General features: G+C 37.0%; 1 protein-coding gene across 5 annotated transcripts in view; it reads left to right on the top strand.

The window, feature by feature from the left end:
• Window positions 1–19,558, top strand: part of Plcb4 (phospholipase C beta 4) — a 375,572-nt gene that overhangs the window by 24,794 nt on the left and 331,220 nt on the right. For 3 of the 5 annotated variants that reach the window (XM_076851528.2, XM_076851536.2, XM_076851529.2), the window contains exon 2: window positions 1,990–2,044. The exons of the other annotated variants lie outside the window; for them this stretch is intronic. The gene's annotated coding sequence lies outside the window, so the exon portion shown is untranslated. The remainder of the gene's footprint in view (window positions 1–1,989; window positions 2,045–19,558) is intronic. 5 annotated transcript variants of the gene reach the window in all.

Below are 19,558 nucleotides of genomic sequence, written 5' to 3'. Positions count from 1 at the left end.
ACATTGATAATATTTATAAATCATCCATTTTTCCACTTATATTAATCAAAGGCGTATAATTAATTTTCAGCAATTTCTCACAAATATGAGATATCCAGTGTTTCTGTGTTGATATCATTTAATTCAAATCAGAGATGCTCTAAACAATAAAAAAGAAGCTTTATGACAAGTAAACATATGCTTGTTTATTTTGCTTTTGAAATATTGGAATAAAGCTTCAAAACCATTGTTGTAATGTTCATAAAACCATAACAATTAGCTGTTAATTTTTCCTAATGTGATATTTGAATTTTAAATTTTTTGCTTGGAGTACTCCCTAGTTTGTTCCATTTTTTTGAAGGGTGTTTGAAAACAATTGTGATATTTATGATCTGGGCTTTTTATATTTCAACCAGAGTCTTCAGTGGATGGTCATTTTTAAAACTTTTTATTATGGAAAAATTTAAATATACATAAAAGTGGAGTGAATATTACAATGAAATTTCATGTATCTATTATTAAACAACAACAAACTCATGGCCACTTTTGTTTCACCTATTATTCCTCCCTAGTAGCCATCCCATCTGGACAGTTTTGAAGCAAATCCTAGATATCATATTATTTTCTGTTGGGCCATTTTGAACTGGAGGTTTATAAGTGGCCCCAACTCAGTTGTTTCTATACCTTAACTTATGATTTAGCTTAGTGGGCTCACAGTAACCTATATTCCCATGTTGACCAAAGTAATGTTGACTGACATCCAAAGTGGTGAAAAGCAGGAGAGCAAAGACCCAGATGCTGGCTTCAGAACAATACAATGTGCAGAATTGGTGTTGTTTTGAAGGACAGAGTTTCTGGACCTACCTATGACCAAGACGTTCAGATGTCCAACTTGTCTGTGTGAACTTGGAAGTGAGTGCAAAATTCATACTCCTTTCAGTCAGATGTTGTAGGAATTTCTTATGTAAAGTTTAAAAAGGATTTTTATTGTTTGAAAAGCAGGTTGCAACTGAAGCGAGCATAAGCTCATATAGGAGTCCTTATCTGATGTGAATATGGGGGAAGTTCCTCTGGAGTGTGGTCCCCTGGGATTGATGCTTTGGGAGTCATTTCCAGTCCTTTGGAGCTTTTGGGGAGGGTGTCAGAATCTCAGATATTGTATTTGACTCCATACATCATTGCTCCCCTGGGAAATTAAATTGCATATGAAACTGAAGTGTCAGGTTCAGGGTCAGAATTATAGTATTAGATGACTAACTTATGTTAAACTAAATCATTTACTTCCTAATTTGGATTTGAATGTTTAAAGATAATATATTAAAATAATCTACACCAACAAGTAATTTTGAACAAAAAAGTCATGATAAGTGTTAGTAACAAGAAATTTGTACATTGTTTATTACAAATGTAAAATAAAATCAGATGTGTCCTATTTTGATTTAGTTTCCTTTATGTTTATTTCTTGATCCAAAAGTCTTAAATAAGAAAAATGGAGCCCATAAATATGGCTCACTGGCTTAGATAATAAAAATTTCAGCAGAAGGAGGTAGCAGCTTATAGTTCTTACCTTCTGATCTACACAGCAGTACAGTTGCTTTGTCTCATCTTCCCACAGAAAAGTAGAAACAGGAGTAGAATTTTATACATTTGCTTCTTCATTTAAATTGAACAAAATGTTTGAACATATGTCATTGGGGTAGATGTGAAGTAAATGCTTTAATTCTAATTTTGGAAGAATTTCCATTTATTTTTTGCCTCGGTGTTTTCCATTTGATTTTGTATGTTTATCCATTTGATTTTTAGAAATCAAATCATTACAGCCAAAGTCTTTAAAGTGTTTCATTTAGATAGGAACGGAGCAATATTTTAAGTCTAATTTAAAGGTTTTCCATTGTTTTAACATTGTAAATGAAGCCACAATGAGATTAGAATAGGTCTTAAAAATGAACCTTTGCTGCTTCTTGTAACTAGTGGATAGTCTTTCTTTTATTTTATTTTTTTTCCCTACAGGAAAAGATGGTTTCTCTGTGATATGGGATCCTGAAATGTGATCTTTCTTGAAAAGGTAGGCAAAAAGCTTTTAAAAGTTAATCTATGACTTTAAAGCAAATATATTATCTTGAATAAATTATACCCAGAACATTTAGTTGAGAAGCAATTTATATGCTCTTAACATGTGTCATTATGGATTGAATGAAAAACTCGGGTTTCTAAATTCAGAATTTGAATTTGCCAGGCTTTGAAAAGGCTGTGTAGGACAGTTTTGAGAGAGTAGTGGATACCTACAGTGCTTGGGATATGAAATGAACGAGCACCTTACAGTAGGTGCAATTTTTTGTTGGAAAGATTCACTTCATCCCATCTTAATGAAATGTTTCTCTATTCAGTGGGTGACATCTTCCTAGGAAGCCCAGAATTTGGAACTATAAAATGGTCTGTGGCCAGTAAAAATCATCATCTTTCCTATATTTTTTCCCATGGGATTTCTTTTGCAGAGCATGGGTTACTTTATCAAGGTTGTGGGTATACAAGGTTGTGGGTATACCTGGGTGTACTGTGTGTTTTTTTTTTTTTTTTTTTTTTTTTGTAATCTGTCTGTAGCATCTCCAAGAGGTTTCTAAATGTCATAGGTTTAGCTCCTATTAGCCTTGCAGTTGCATTTGTTTTTATTGATACTCTGTAGTGTGGATGACATCTGCCAGCTGCCCTGTCTGTAAGGTGCATTTGGAAGTACCCTTGGAGTACCCATGGAGATGGAGAGCCCTAGACACAAGACTTGGGTATGTCCTGTGAGACTCTCACCCCAAATCATAGGACCTCTCAGAGTTTGGGGATTTTCAAAATCATAGTGGCAACGACTGAGCTTGCATCATTATCTTTTAATGTTAGTCTGTAATTTTCTCTTAGGTTATAAGATTTTAGCTGTTAGAGCTTTCTGGGAAGAGATGTTGTGATGTGGAATCGTGCCTCCCCCATTTATTTATAATAAACATTTGCAATGCTGGTGGAGTCTTTTCTCATTTTTCTCTCTTGTTCACTAAAGTGACCTCTCACCTCCAATTGAGTTGCTGGTGCAGGTCGAGGCCTTCTACACCCTGGGCATGGCTCACTTCCCTCTGACAGGTCCAGGTCCTCAAGTAGTTGCTCATATTTTATTTAAAAATTGACCCACCCACCTCTAGGTATCAAAAAGTGAAAGACAAACTAGACCACTGGAGATCTAATGTGGAGAATGCTCATGCACTCCAATCCCTGAATTGGAAAACGAGGGGTTGAAGCTGAGTTGAAACATTTAGCCTGTATAGATAAGATAAATTGAAAGACTAGGGCAAACTCAGCATTTGGGTAGAAACACTATAAGAGTATGTTACAAGATTGTACTGGTAGAGACACCAAAAGGGAAGATTATCTCTAATTTGCTTCAAAATGGGATTTCAAAAATCTGCTACATGAAGATCACTTACAGTGAAATAACTAAAAAATGTTATCAGTAAAGGTTTGCTTTTTTTCCTCAAATTATTTCTTCAGATTTTGGTCTCGCAGATGACACACAGAGAAGTATGAATTAATCACAAACAGAGAGTAAAATGATGATCAGAAATAAGCTGATAAGCATGATATAAATATTGAGTTCATTTATTTCTCATTTTACCCAAATCAGCTGCTGTTCCTTCTTGTATCCATTAATACCTACACTTTTCTACCTTTGGAAGGTATATTAGGATTGGCTTCTGTGCTGGTCTAGACTGTAGGCAGCACTGTGAGTCTAGTAAGTCAGTCCCATTCAGATAGTGGAGAACTAGAGGCCTGTGTTTACCATTAGGCAGTTTAACTGCATTCATTATGAGTCCCACTTTAGCTAGATGGGGTGAGGTCACAACTTGCCCCCTTCAGACCTTTAGGAATTCTGACATGAGGTTTAGAAACATATTTACAGTGTCTTGCTTAGGAATCATCCCTATTTATAGCATTTGACAGACAGACATCTGGACTTCTGGGCCCAGCACTCTCTCTTAATTTCATTTTAGCCAAGACAGCTAACAATAACCACAGTATATTTTGCCTTTTCCTTATTAGCTTGACTTTCCTTAGTATCAAATTGACCAGTTCTCCAGGAGTTAGATCCATTTCTCAATTCCATGGGTGCATTTTCCCTTTGGTAACCAATCACAGCACAACTGTTGATCCATGCTAAGGGGAATCTTATGGCCACCCAGGAATCAAAAGTTCCTCATTACCTACTCTTTTATCCTTCCTCTTCCCAAACCACATGTATCAATTTCAGCAAATCCCACTTCAGTGACACCAAATGTGCTTGTCAGGGAAAATAAAGTATAGGCGATTGAGTTACTGGGGGCCATGGAGGAACATTCTTCTAAAACAATTTTATAAACAGTCTAGTTCTTATGCACTGGATTGGTTAGATGTAGGCTTCAAACAAGTAGCCATAAGTGGTCATTTAAACTTAACTTGAATTTCCTGGACTGGGAGTGTAGCTTAGTGGTAGAGCACTTGTTTAGCATTTACAAAGTCCTGAGTTCATCTATAGCACTGCAAAAAAAAAAAAAAAAAAAAAAATCTTGAATTTTGGGGGGATCCATCATTGTGGGTAGCTGACTGGGTGAGAATGCTCTATTCCTCTTTACTTTCCAAACAGAAATGCACACTTTTGTATTTTTCCTGACCTCTACTAGCGGGTGGGAGAACTAATGGGACCTCACGGTTGCTAAACTGGGATTGTGGTGTGATGATTCAGAGAGGCAGATGGTGGTTTAAAATTCTGTCCCTTGCTGGCACAGGCTCAGTCAGCATGGAGGTGTCAGAGCCAGTGGTGGTGACCTGAGCCAACAGTGTAGTAGATGTCACAGTCAACTGTTAAGAACCAGAGAAAAGGTCTAAGAAAACAGCTCTCCCTGTGTGTGTAAGGAGCCCAGTCTTGCTTTCCTTATTCCCACCCACATGCCCTTCTACATAATTTTAAAGCACATTAAGAGAAACCACACATCAATGATTCCTTAAATCGGTTCTTGCACAAGTAAGATAGCCTGATCTTCTTTTATGGGAAGGAATTTTTTTTTTTTTTAATGAAAAAGTGCATCTAACAGAAGTTCAGACAAACTACTCTGGTTTTAGCAGAGAGTCTTTCTTTTCCTTTGATTGAAGTAGTGTTTACACTTCTATTTATACTTTCAGAGTATATACTCAGAAAATCTCAGATTGACACTCTCAGAATCTCATCAAAACTGTTGTCTGTGAACAATTGCTGTATTTCCGATTCCTACCAGCTAGGTTGATCTGCCTGTTTTATTTGTTTTCTAGAACAAATAGACTCACACATGGTTTTACGTTGTGTTTTGAGTTCTCAAGCATATTGTCTGTTCTTCCTGTGTACTGATTCCTCACTTTGGTGCACACAGCAGCTGTGTGACCGTCTGTGAGGAAGTGCCGCAGCTTCCTCCGTGGAATGCCACAGGTGGTGTGTCAGGGGATTCTTCTCTTCCCAAGTGTTATTTTGGCATGGGTAGGCTGCCCATCTTTGAGGTGGAATCTCTTATGATTTGTTTCTTCACATTCCATGTTAGTGTTTGGAAGGGGGACCATCACCCCAGGGACAGATTGCCAGCTGTCCCATCATAGATTGTGCTCAGCCTTCTATAGAAATTAGTTATTATTTTGCATAGCTATCCAACTGCAGAGACTGTCAATGCAGCCTCCAGTTGTATCTAGGTGAGTCACTTGGTTTCTTTTCATCAGTGGGATGTGGGCAGAATAATGTGTGTTAAATCCAGGACAAGGCTTCTAAATACTCCTACTTCCTTTTTTTTTTTCCTCAGGTTGGATGCAGTCATAGTTGCTTCCTTGTTTTTTTTTTTTCATGCTCACTTCTGCTGGGGGTATTTGTATTTGCTTCTCGTTTGGCAAAAAAACAATGCACTCTGAGGCTTTAGTGATGAAGGGAAACAGGACCAAGGGGACTCATCACCTTGTCATCTTCACCAACTTAGAACACCACACTGTCTCTGAATAGAAACTTTTTGTGGGTGTGTGATGTTGGAGGTATAACTTAGGGACTTGCACATGGTAGGCAAGCACCGTAACATGGAGCCACACCCCTGCTCCCTGAGCAGATGATCTTTAAGGGTCATATGTATAGTCTTTCTCAGTAACAACTCTATACAATGGAAGGTGGAGTACAAATTATATGAGCAAGACAAAGAGACAAACTCTTGCATTCACTCTTCATATGTTTTCAGACCTGTTTGTTACAGAAACTGACATTACATGTAGACACTTTCATTTAGCCATGTTAATTATAACACTTTTTCTTAGTTACTCGATGACATTTTTCCATTTTTTAATTGCCCATGATCTGGAACCTTCTTGCAATGATTGGTAATATGGCTTGTATATTCTCTGCCTCAGTTCTTTTCATCCTAAAATTGCCTCATGTTTTCACCCTGCCTCCTTTTTCTAAAGCATATCTCAGTATATTCCATAATGCATTATTTTTTTTTTACCAAACAAGAAGCAAGTTAATCTTGCATTTAGAAATGAACCATTTATTAGTTGACTCTAATCCTTCTGTAGCATACCCTGTGTTTCAGCTCTACTTTGGGCTCCTTTGGTCATATTTTTCTCTCTTTTTCTCTCTTTCTAGACTATTAGATACTGCATAGGTGTTTATAGACCTCACAATATCTATCAAACACTATTTTATATATATATATATATATATATATATATATATATATATATATATACATACATATATGTATATATTTATACATACATACTTTTTGTGCTGTACTAAATTATTGGAGGGCATCCATATTTTAATATAATATTAACCTTTGCTGATATCTTGGGATACATGTGACAGGTGCTTGAATAAAAATATGAATAGAATTAACAGAATATGTTTAGATTCATCTGGAAAGATATTAGAAGCATTATGGTTGTTGAATAAAGTTGTGGTTCTTGCAAACAAATAAGTAAAAATTGATTAATGATTTAGCCACTAATATAAAGCTAGAAAATATTCTTATGAAGAGGTTTCACTTACAATAACAACACAATACAACAGTACAAAACACAGCAGTAATTTACCTAGAAATATATAGGAACAAAATAAGGGAAACTATAGAATTTAATTATAGGTGATAAAATGAATTTTAAATCAAGGGAGAGAGATCCCTCATTCTTGAACAGCCAGATTCAGTACAGTAATACAAAGACATCAATTTTATTCTGATAGTATTTTTACCATCTTGTGGTGGAGAGATCTCTAAGTAGTTTAATACAACTCTTAATCAATGCTGGGTAATTTAACAAAGTGATTTGGAACTTGATTCGAAGAATGAAGTTATCAACTTTCCCAGAATTATGGGAAATATTTATCAGGGCCACTGTTATACAAGCTAATTATAATTGAATGGTGATATTTACACAGGTTACATAAATATAATCTATTTTTAGGCATGCATGTATGCTAATTTAGTATGTAATAAGGTTGATATTTCAGATGGGTGGGAAACAGATGAATTATTCAACAAAATGTGTCAGGACACCTGTCTAGTCATCTGGAAAAATAAAACAAGATTTGTACCATGCCACTCAAGTAAAAATAACTCTAGGGGTCAAAGTTGTAAGTATAACAATATAAACTATTAATATGAGTGAAAATATACATGCATAGATACTTTTATAATCTTGTGGTATTGGAGGGAAAGCATCTCCAAGGAGAAACCGTGAAGGAAAGGGAAAAGAAATGTGACTAAATACAATATCTTAAATCTTTGTTTTCATTAAAAAAATTTGGTATAGAGGGAAACCATTTCAACTTGTTTGAGAGATACATAGTCTGCTAGGTAAATATTTGTAACCTGTATGATCAACAAAGATGATCAACTTAGACATTCCAAAGATTCAAAGAGCTTTTAAAATAAACCATTACAATATTATTCATGAGATGAACATCTTAATGGAGTTGTGGGAAAACAAACAGGCAATTCATAAGATAATGAACATGGGGTCAGCCACATATGAGAAGATGGTCAAACCTGAGAGGCAATTTAAAGTGCAAATTAAACCAACAAGGATATATCCTTGCTTAGTAATTGACACCATAGATTTAATAAAAATAAATAAATAAAAGATTCTGCACCTAGTAATTGTTGGTGTGGGTAAGCAAATAATAGCATTTTTTTTTTTCTAACTGTGGTGAAGGGTCACTTATCCTGGTCTATTTTTGGTGTATATGTTTGTAAAAATATTGTAAAAGTAGACCAGAAAAAGAAAAGGAGAAATATACACAATTATTAAAAAAATACATATAAATGTATTTATATGTATGTGTACATTCACACACATATAAAATGTTTATCAGATATTAAAATTACCCTGACATATTGCGATAAATATTTCTCAGTGTTATCTTAATCTCTGCACCTTTCTTATTATGGACCCATAATGAACAATTTGCAATCTGCTTTATTCTGTGGAACACTCTTTGAGTAGCACTGCTCTATGTGCTCATAGGAGCAGACGTTGGTACAGAATTTCTGAAGGGAAGATCGGCAATCTATAAAATTTTAAACGTGCAAACACTTATTTTTCTAGGAACTTAATGTAGGATTATATTCAGGTATTTGTGAGAGATTTCTTTCTAGCACTTTTGAAGATAGTGAAAAAGATGGAACTCAAATTTATCTTGTGGTAAGGTAATGATTACGTAGTTTTGTGTGTCAGAGTCAGTCTGTGGAGTATTATGTAGTCACTACAAATAGTTAAGTAAATTATATACAATTTCAAAGGTACACAAAAGTAGAAATAGGGCAAAGAATCCCTGCACATATATAACCAACTTCAGCTATTATCCACTCATGGCCAATTTTGTCCCTATGCCATTGTGTGTTTATTTGTGTGGAAAATATGATCAGGATCTTTTGTAAGTAGAAGAAGAACAAGTTATAGAGGAGCATTTATTTACTCATCCAATAATTGTGGACTGTCCTCCTGCCTCTTTGTTTTAGTAACTGAGCTTCAGAAGTGAAAAAGAAAAGTCAGCTCGATGTGACATTCTAGTTTGGATGAGAGAACACTAAAACAGTCAAAATTATAGTATGTATTTACTGATAATGATTTCAGAGAAAAAAGGGACTGGGGGACTAGGGCATGTTATAGTTTTAGAAAGGATGGACAGGGAAGGCTTCCATGAGAAGGTGGCCTTTGATTCAGGTTCTGAGTGGCTAAGGTCATCTGGGCGAGACCCCCCAGGCTCTCGGGGGTCAGGAAAGGCAAATGCGAATACCCCAAGCAGAAGTAAAGCATGAAGAAGAATAAGGAAGCTCGTGTGACTGCATCAAGCCAGAGGTAGAGCCTTGGGAGAGGGGGCAGAAGTGGGAGTCAGATAGAGGGCCCTGTGGACCTCTGTGATGACTTGAGCTCCTAATCTGAGTGAAGTGGGGAACCATTGCAGTAGTTAAGCCCAATAGTATGTGATGTTGCTTATAATGGAGAAGACTCACTGGCTGCTAAGTTCAGAGTAGATGCTAAGGGGCCAAGTCTAGATGTAAGAGAGTTAGATGGGAGGTTGTCATGACAGCCAGAGAAGCCATGGTGCTGTGGATTTCTACACAACTGGGAGGGCTGAAGGTGATTTGAAGGGGTTGGAGACTCAGTCTATTTTGTAGGTAGAACCCATAGGATTGACTAGTGAATTCCAGGTAAGGTATGAGAAGGGTGGGGAGAGGGAGTCCAGTGTTGTAGGGAGTTGCTGTTTATTAAAACATGGAGGATTGCATTACAACAGGTCTGGATGGGAAAGCGCAGGAGTTGGTTTTGGATCTCTAAGATTTAAGACTCTCATTAAATGTCTGAGTAACAAGAGATGTAACTGGTAGTTGATTGGATCTGAGTCTGGAATTCAGAGAGAGGTCTGAGCTGAAGATAGGCCAGTGTTGGAGTGTGAGTTTGGGTGGGTTCAGTAGGAAAGTGATGAGGGGGAGGAAAGAGGGTCAGGGAGAAATACTGGGGAATGATATTGGCCAAATTATATTGTTTTACTGTGTTCATGTAAAACTCCGTAACAACAAATCCCACCATTATGTAAAACTCTAATGCACCCATAAAATATGGGCAAAAAAAAATAAAACTAGGGGGAAGAAAAGTGTGAATGCAGATAGGAAGCTAAGAGGTCTGAACACTACCTCTTAGAGGCAAGGAGATTGGGAAGAACCAATAAGGGATGAGAGGATAGGAGAGACCTAAAGAATCAGGAAGAAAACCAAGGGTGAATAGGGTCTGGAAGCCAGTTGACAGTGTTTCAAGGAGGGAGGAGTAATGAGGGGGCTGTCAAAGAGGGTGAGACTTGTCGGAACTGAGGGCTGGTATAAAAGTTGGACCAACATGACACGTCAACTTGAATTTCTTGTTGTGTGAGCTGGGAAGCATGGAGCTGATGGTGATGTTGATGAGGATGATGGAACTAATTACTGTTATTTTAAGAATTCCAGAAGAACAGCATCTTTTATTTTCTTGTCAGGAATAACAAATACATAACCCACCATTAAAATTGTATATAACAGCCAAAAAAAGAAAGAAAGAAAACCCAAAAATTAATGAAAGGAATCCCCCCCCCCCATATCCTATGAGATAGTTTAATTTAATTATCAAGCTGGTTGGTACTGATGCAGCTGCCTGAACTTGGAACCTTGGTGGGGCAAAAGCCCATTGAGAAACTAAAGTCTGTTGCAGAATGGAGACAGAAGAGGAGAGGGAGAGGGAGAGAAAGACAGGGAATAGAGAAGGGCGGGGAGGAAGAGGGAGGTGAGGAGGAGGAGGGAGGAGGGAGGAGAAAAAGGAAAATAAAGGGTTGCTTGAAGTAGCTGTTTAGGAAAAGCCAGGTGTCTGATAAATTTTATTGAGTCCGGAAATGTAGGAAGCCAAAAACAAAAACAAAACAAAGATGGTTCTTTGGAACAGTAGCTTTATCCTGAACAGACTAGGAAATGTGTATGTTCTTAGTAGATAAATTATTTCCCTGATACTTAAAAAAAAACCCACCGAACAAACAAACAAAAAAAACCCCTCATCCCCTTCAAAGCAAAGTTTGAGCTCATATTTGAAGGTCTAAATCCATAATTGTTGATAAAATCTTGGTATTGTAAGAGTGCAGGTATGCTAGAATTTTTTCATTGCTGGTAGACAATTCATGCGGGGTCAGGGTGGTCTTAATGCACACATTTAGAAAATAAAATGACTTGTTTTATAGCTTCTTGATTTAAAAAACTGTACCCCACCCCCCTACATCCTCACAATACCCATATTCTAGTGTTTATCAAATTAGGAAGGCTGGGCTCAGATAGAATAACAGGAGGGTTTTTTTTTTTTTTCCTGGCATCAATCAAGAGTTATTTGGAAAACAGGCAGAACAAGTTGAAGTGTGCGCCTCATACAGTGAAGGGAAAGATTCGGGTGCCAGGCACAGATGGAGTAAGTTCATTCTCACATAAATATTATCTCTTTGTTCCTGCCAAGGCTGAGATGCAGTCATTGTCTTAATTAACTCAGGGAGTTTTCAGTTAAGGATCCAAAATCTTAGTCTTCTGGAAATTGTCATCTGGCTTTGTGTTGTCCCTAAGTACCAGTGTGACCTTGAATGGATGAACCACTTAACCAATTTAGGCCTTCTTATTGGGAATGACGGGTGCAGAGGGCAGGTTTAACTCTTTGGTGTGGGCCTTATGTTCTCTGAATCTGGTATTCAAATTTGTGGAAAAATTTCAACAGAGACCGTGACTAGGTTTTCTATGATTAATACAAAGACATTTTACTGAATAACATTCAACTTTTGCAGCATTTTAATTCTTTTTTAAAATTTTTTTAATTGTAGTCTGACACAATGCCTTTATTTATTTATTTTTATATGGTGCTGAGGATCGAACCCAGCTCCTCACACGTGCTAGGCAAGCACTCCACTGCTGAGCCATAGCCCCAACCCAGCATTTTAATTCTTAAGACATTTTGGAACTCTGCAGAGAAAAGAATGCACTGGTCAAGGCTAAAATATAGCCTTTCAATTATCTTGTTGAAGTTGTAGTATTCTAAAGGAAAACACATGCAATAAAAATACATTTGAAATATGCAAAAATATACTTTAGTTTGGAAAAAAATCACTGGCACTAATTAGCATTTATTTCAACAAAGCTGAAAAATTTTAAAACACAAAATTCAAACATCTTTCAAATGATATGGATGGTACTGTCTCAGATACATGGAAATGTCTCAAAAGCTATAATTTCTCCTCTGTTTATACTATCTTTCATGAGGAAAATAAAGAGACTAAACATTGTTTGGATTATCTCTACACATTTTAAATTTCTCCCAAAGGCTGCCATGTAATGGTTGGCATCTGAGAGAATAAAGTGGGAATTAGTGAGGCTGAGTTTGTCCTTCATCTTTTGCCAGAGCTGGCCTCCTTGCCTCCTTTTTTTGCACAGAACACGAGAAATCTGAGAACGGTATTTAACTAGAGTACATTTTTTTTTTTTTTTTTTTTTATAGCTTGTTTTTCGTAGCTGGTCTACAGATTACCAGGTCTTTCTACTTTTCTTCAACTTAATGTGTTGGCATTCAAACGACCAAATGTACTTTTCAACAATGAATGGTTTGAAATAAAGTTGCACAGTGTGACATTTTTGTGATCCTAAAACATTACAGCTGCCCGCCCCCCAACTTCCAAATGATGAAAGTAATATGTGTTCCTAAAGAAAATTTGGAAAAATTAATGTAATCTGAAATCTATAACTCATAGATTGCCACTTTTGATGTCCGACTGTGTTTCTGTCTGGTCTTTCACCAGTCTCTATGTCTACCTGTGTTCATTAAGCAAGGACTCAAGTTAGGATGCTAATAGGTGTTTGGGGAGGAAAAAGGCAAACAAGCAAGCTATACACATCCGCAGAGTGCCAGATTGATTGATGTTAGACTTAGCTTTGTCAAAAACATCTTCCTAAGGGCCCAACCTCCTCAAAGTGCTGTGTAACTCCCCTCTACCTGTGCAGGTGTGTTGGGCACAGCAGGGGAAGGACTGGGTACAGAACCTCTTTGGCCATGCCCCTGTGAACATTATGCAGGGGTGTTCTGTTAGAGGGCAATGTGGGTTTTATTAGTTTTTTGTGTGTTTGTTTTTACATAATTGAGATCTCCTGCATTTTTTAACCTCTTTTATCTGCCTAATATATTATGAATACTTTCCACTTTCAAACACAATTTTCAAAAACATTGCTTTCCCTCATTGTTATTTTTGAAAATATTCCACTTGTAAAAGTTCCATTTAAAAGCCAGGGCATACTCCAGGTGACAGATCATTTCAGCTCTTGGGGGTCATCTAAGGTATAAAATGTTTATACCTATTTGATTTCCATCTCCCACCCACCCTTTCAACAAACCTTTAATTTTGGACAGCTGCTGTCCTGTCAAAGATTGTGGATTCATAGTTCCCAAAGCAACTGCTAACTTATTTGGGAAGTCTTGATAAAAATAGATTTTTAAAATGTAAATGGGTAATTTTCTTTTATTGGTGGGCAATTCATTTGAGAATATTTTATGTGAGAATAGTCTGTTTAGGTCAGGCGTAGTATCACAATGCTTGTAATCCCAGCATCTCAGGAGGTTGAGGCTTGAGTAGTGCAAGTTCAAGGCCAGCCTCAGCAATTTATGAAGACCTTAAGGACTTAGAGAGACTGTCTCAAAAAGAAAACAAAAGGGGTCATTGAGGATGTGGCTCAGTGGTATAGCACCTCTGGGTTCAAGCCCCAGAACCATTAAAACAAAACAAAATGAAAAACACAAAAATCTGGTCTGTTTGAGAAGAATAGGGTACCACACTAATTCTCATGGAAATTGGGGATTTTCTTCTATTAAGAATGAATTCCCTTTTTTACCCCAATTACAGATTGCAGAATCACATCGTTTGCACATCCACGTTTTTACATGATGCCATATTCATGACTGTTGTATTCTGTCATAACCCACTTGAATCTAATGTATGAAATATGATATGTCAAGAGCTTTGTAATGTTTTGAACAACCAATTAAAAAAAAAAAAAAAAAAAGAATGAATTCCCAGCCTGGGTTTGTGGCTCAGTGGTAGAGTGCTTGCCTCGCACATGTGAGGCACTGGGTTCGATCCTCAGCACCACGTAAAAATACATAAATAAAATAAAGGTATTGTGTCCATTTACAACTAAAAATATTTAAAAAAAAGAAAAGAATTTCCTTAATTTAGAATGGTATATTGCCTTCTCAAAGTGTTTTTCCACCATAAACTAGATAAAAATGTGTATTTTATGTTTCTTGAATCTGTCAGTAAAAAGTATTATACCACCTTTTCTTCAAGGTTGATATTTTAAAATATTTTTCTACAATTAAAGGTGAACACATATTTGCCTTGCATTTAGACTGAATTAAATGTATGTCTTGCTGGGCATCATGGCTCATGCCTGCAATCCCAGGGGCTCTGGGGACTGAGGCAGGAGGATAGCAAGTTCAAAGCCAGCCTCAGCAACAGCGAGGTGCCAAGTGACTCAGTGAGACCCTGTCTCTAAATAAAATACAAAATAGGACTGGAGGTGAGGCTTAGTGATTGGGTGCCCTGAGTTCAATCCCCAGTACTCACCTTTCCCCTGGCCCCCCAAAAAGCTAGATCCTTGTTTGGATGTTCTTTGTACCTATTTGTTATTTCTATTATCACACACACACACACACACACACACACACACACACACACACACACAAATTCTCCCACTTGAACATCTCACAATTATGACGCATTTTATTTTTTTCCTTGAAAGTATTAAGAATCTGAGAAGGATGTCCTTTTTAAATGTGTTTCTCTTTTTGAACAAGAGTCTAGATAAGTTTGGGAGACTTGTTGAAATAAACATCTTATACTTTATGGTTTTTTCAGCCTGATTGTTAACTCTCACTTCTCCAGGGAGAGGCAATACACCTTTTAAATATTACAAAACACTTTACAGAGTTTTTTCCTTCATAAACAACGTAGTTGGGCCAAGCCTGGAGCACATTCATAGACTGTTCCCCAATAAAATTTCTGAGCAAGTGTATTGCTTTAAAGATGAGCTCAAAAGCATAATGTGTACTTTTGGCCTGGGGATTCCTTATAGAGAGTATGCAGATTTCCCCAGGGAAAAATGAATTCGCATGCAAAAGCTCTCACTATAATTATAACAATTTCCTTCTCCCTTTTTTTCTTTTTTTAATTCAGCTTCTCAATGTGTTAAGTAGTCTTTTTTTTTTTCTTTTTCCTTTTTTACCAAAGCAGTCCTTGCTGAAGGATTTGACTGCTGAAATACCTCATGCCAGCACCCTAAAGCAGTGACAGTGAGACATTATAAGATCAGAATTGCAGTGGGTAGAGGGGGCAGGGAATGTGGTTTGGTGTGCCATGATATCAATTCATGCAAGCATGCAAGGTGCCGTCCGACAGCTTGTACTTAGAAGAAAAAAATTAATGGGCTCATTAAAGGAAAAGCAAAGTTTGGTAAGCAAGTTTTCCTTCTTTCTGAGGGTTGTGCTTACATGGTTTAAATTGTAATAAAAATTAAAATGCTTGAAATGTTTCAGAGTCGGAACTCTCTGCTGTTTTAGCTCTTGGGCACCTCCCGGAATGCTTCCTCAGATAGCAACACAAAACACTGGCAGCCCCCCAAGAGAACATTCTTTGAGGACCTCACTGGCAATGGTGAAAGGGAACTTCATGTTCTGATTGTGCAAAGTGCAGACACACATATTCTAAGTGTACATTCTAAGGTCACTTGTTGTTTCCATGTCAAATGTTAACATTTTAGAATTTTTTTTCCCCAGCTATCATAGGAACAGAAAACAAACAAACCAACAAACCAACAAACAACAACAAAACCCCAAACTGAGCTTTTTATCTTGGTCAGAAAATACAGAGCATTGATGCATGGGAGAAAAATCACATATTATTAGAGATACTTTAATTACTTTTATGGATTATTGGCTAATTATCAGAATTGTTAAAATGCTCAAATTTGTTTTTTAATAATACAAATTGCTAAGTAATCGAATACATCAAATTGCCAAAATAATACGGAACACAATTAAACTTCCATCTGATTCTGGACAGTTTTCAGTGTCTCCAGGTCATGATCAGTACTGCATTAATGTGGCATCCTCATCCTTTGGTGTCCCTTTTAACAGAATGCCAAACACAGTGTGTCAGGCGTTGTGCTGTGTGCATCAGGCTTGAAAGGGAGGTGTCTGAGTCAAGTTCACAATGAAGCTTTTGCCCAAGATGTGATGTATAATTCAGAGGGACTTACTCCCAAGGAGGCCCAGATTTCTGTGGAGATAATTTGGGATTGATGGAGGACCCTGTGCCAGGCACAGAGAAGAGAGGAAGATAATGATGATGTTTTCCACAGGACAGTGGCCTGATTTGGGTAGTGTTTGAAGAAGTCAGGTAGAGGCTTACAAATGAATATTTAGTAAGTCAGAAGGGGTAATGATTGCCTGCATTAAGACAAAGTGCTAAATAGTAACCTTGAATCATATCCCAATCCCCAGCCTCCCCCTTTCTCCTTCTATTTACTGTTCAGTTAGGAAATGAGTGAAGATTCTAATGCAGGATTAACCAGAGGATGAAGAATACTGAATTCTGTTTGTGCATCCACGGGAGAAGCCACTGAGAGCCGTGGCCAATTGTCATCACTCCCCCGACACCTGCTTCTGACCTGTGTTCTGGAACCATTTCGTGGTACCCCAAAGAGAAGGAACACAGCTTCCTAACCTGCTTGAGTACTGACATTTCTTCCTGTCCAGGCATGCCATTGTAAAGGGACACATCTCAGTCTGGTGGCCTTGAGAAACCTTGTGTTCAGGGGTCTGGGCAAAGTTCTGTTGCCTGGAAGTGAACGGTGACAACAGACTTTGGTGGCTTGTGTTTGGCTGGGATTCCACCTTGATGCCTGTGAATGTCCCAGGACAATGGGTGACAATGTCCCCTCCCTGTCTCTTGTGCCGAGGTATTAGTTCTTCAGCTAGCATCCTTGTGGATCTTGTTTTACTTGAGCAAAGGCAAAAGGTTTTATTTTATATGCTTTTCCCCTTCAGTAACTTCCTTAATTTAAGAAGTGACTCTTACTCTGAGGGTTAGTTCCTATACCAAAAACAGCTCATCTATAGACTATTTAGAAATTTCCGTACATCTTATTTTCTTCATTCTGTAAATCCTCAAACAATATATCTCAACCAAAAGAGTCCTGATGGTTCTCATAGAAATTCAAGTGAGGTGTGAAGACATTTTTATTTAGGTAAATGAGATGCTATGTTCTTACTTCAGAATAAAAATGCCTCCACACTATAGTGCTCCATGAATAACAGGATATATTAAAAACTTCATATAGTATAATTAAAATTTACATTCATTGTCATGAATGTGAACTTATTCCTTTAACTGGAATTATTGACAGATTTGCCTTTCTATCCTGCTGAATACTTGTTGACAACAAACTGCTACTTAGTATAAATAAGTTTATTCTAAATTACATATTTTAAGGATCATTGTGAGCTCTAAATTTGGACTTTTTTTCAGATGCATTCTTTATCAAATATTTAACATCACTTTTAATGTAATAGGAGTTTTTTTTAAAAAAATAATTTTATTTGTTTATTTTAGTGTTACATGACAGTAGACTGTATTTTGGTAAATTATATATACATAGAGTATAACTTCTTCTACTTAGGATCCCACTCTTGTGGTTGAACGTGATATGGAGTTACCCTGGTCGTGTATTCAAATACAAGGCTAGGAAAGTTATATCTGGTCAATTCTACTGTCTTTCTTATTTCCCTCCCCTCTCCCCTTCCTTTCTCTTTGTCTGATCCAACTGATTTCTATTATTCCCCTCCCCAACCTCCCTTGTTTGGGGTTAGCATCCATGAATCAGAGAGAACATTTGGCCTTTGGTTTTTTGGGATTGACTTATTTCATTTAGCATGATAGCTTCCAGTTCCATCCATTTACCAGTAAAATGACATGATTTGATTATTTTTTTATGGCTAAGTAATAGTCCATTGTGTATATATACACCACATTTTCTTTATTCATTCATCCATTGAAGGACACCTAGGTTGTTTCCATAGCTTGACTTTTGTGAGTTGAGTTGCTTTAAGCATTGATGTGGGCTGCATCACTATAGTATGCTGTTTTTAAATTCTTTGGGTATAGAACGAGGAGTTGGATAACTAGGTTAAACGGTGGTTCCATTCCAAGTTTTCTAAGGAATCTCCATACTGCCTTCCATAGTGGTTGCACCAATTTGCAGTCCCACCGACAATTTATGAGAGTACCTTTTTCCCCACACCCTTGCTAACATTTATTGTTACTTGTATTCTTTATAATTGCCATGCTGACTGCATGAGATGGAATCTCAGTGTAGTTTTTATTGAAATTTCTGTAATTGCTAACAATGTTGGAACATTTTTTTCATTTATTTCTGACCATTCATATTTCTTCTGTCAAGTGTTTGTTCAGTTCCTTTGCCCATATATTGATTGTGGTATTTATTTTTCTGGTGTTAGTTTTTTTGAATTCTTTGTATATCCTGGAAATCAATGCCTTATCTGAGGTACTTGTGCTAAAGATTTTCTCCCATTCTGCTTACAGAATCTCTGTTTACATACTTTGATTGTTTCCTTTGCTGTGAAGAAGCTTTTCAGTTTGGATCCATACCATTTATTGATTCTTTATTTCACTTCTTGTACTTTTGGAGTCTTATTGAGGAAGTCAGTTCCTAAGCTGACACGTTGGAGAGTTGGGCCTGCTTTTTCTTCTAGCAAGCAGGGTCTCTGGTCTAATGCTTACGTCCTTGAATCACTGAGAGTTGAGTTTTGTGTTGGGTGAGAGATTGGGGTTCAATTTCATTCTATTATTTATGGGATTTCCAATTTTCCCAGCACCATTTACTGAAGAGACTACCTTTTCTCCAATGTATTTTTATGGCACCTCTCTCTAGGATGAGACAACTCTATTTATGTGGGTGTGTCTCTGTGTTTTCTATTCTGTTCCATTAGTCTTCATGTCTGTTTTGGTACCAGTACCATGCCGTTTTTATTATTATAGCTCTGTAGTATAATTTAAGGGTCTGGTACTGTGATGTATCCTGCTTCACTTTTTGTGCTAAGGATTGCTTTGGCTGTTCTGGGCCTCTTATTTTTCCAAATGAATTTATGATTGCTTTTACTATTTCTGTGAAGAACATCATTGGACTCTTAATAGGAATTACATTAAGTCTGTATCTAGCTTTTGGTAGTATGGCCATTTTGATAATGTTAATGCTGCCTATCCAGGAACATGGGAGATCTTTCCATTTTCTGAAGTCTTCAATTTCTTTCTTTAGTGTTCTATAGTTTTCATTATAGAGGTCTTTCATCTCTCTTGTTACATTGACTGAGCTTTTCTGTGTTGTTAGGCTTCTGATGGCATCTTCAGTTTCATTGCTTGAAATTGATTTGTTTAAATTTTCTGTGT

This window comes from Callospermophilus lateralis, chromosome 3, assembly GCF_048772815.1.
Source record: "Callospermophilus lateralis isolate mCalLat2 chromosome 3, mCalLat2.hap1, whole genome shotgun sequence".
NCBI classification, from domain to species: Eukaryota; Metazoa; Chordata; class Mammalia; order Rodentia; family Sciuridae; genus Callospermophilus; species Callospermophilus lateralis.
The sequence above is the reverse complement of the archived record's forward strand: the minus strand, read 5'-3'. Positions and strand labels throughout refer to the sequence as shown.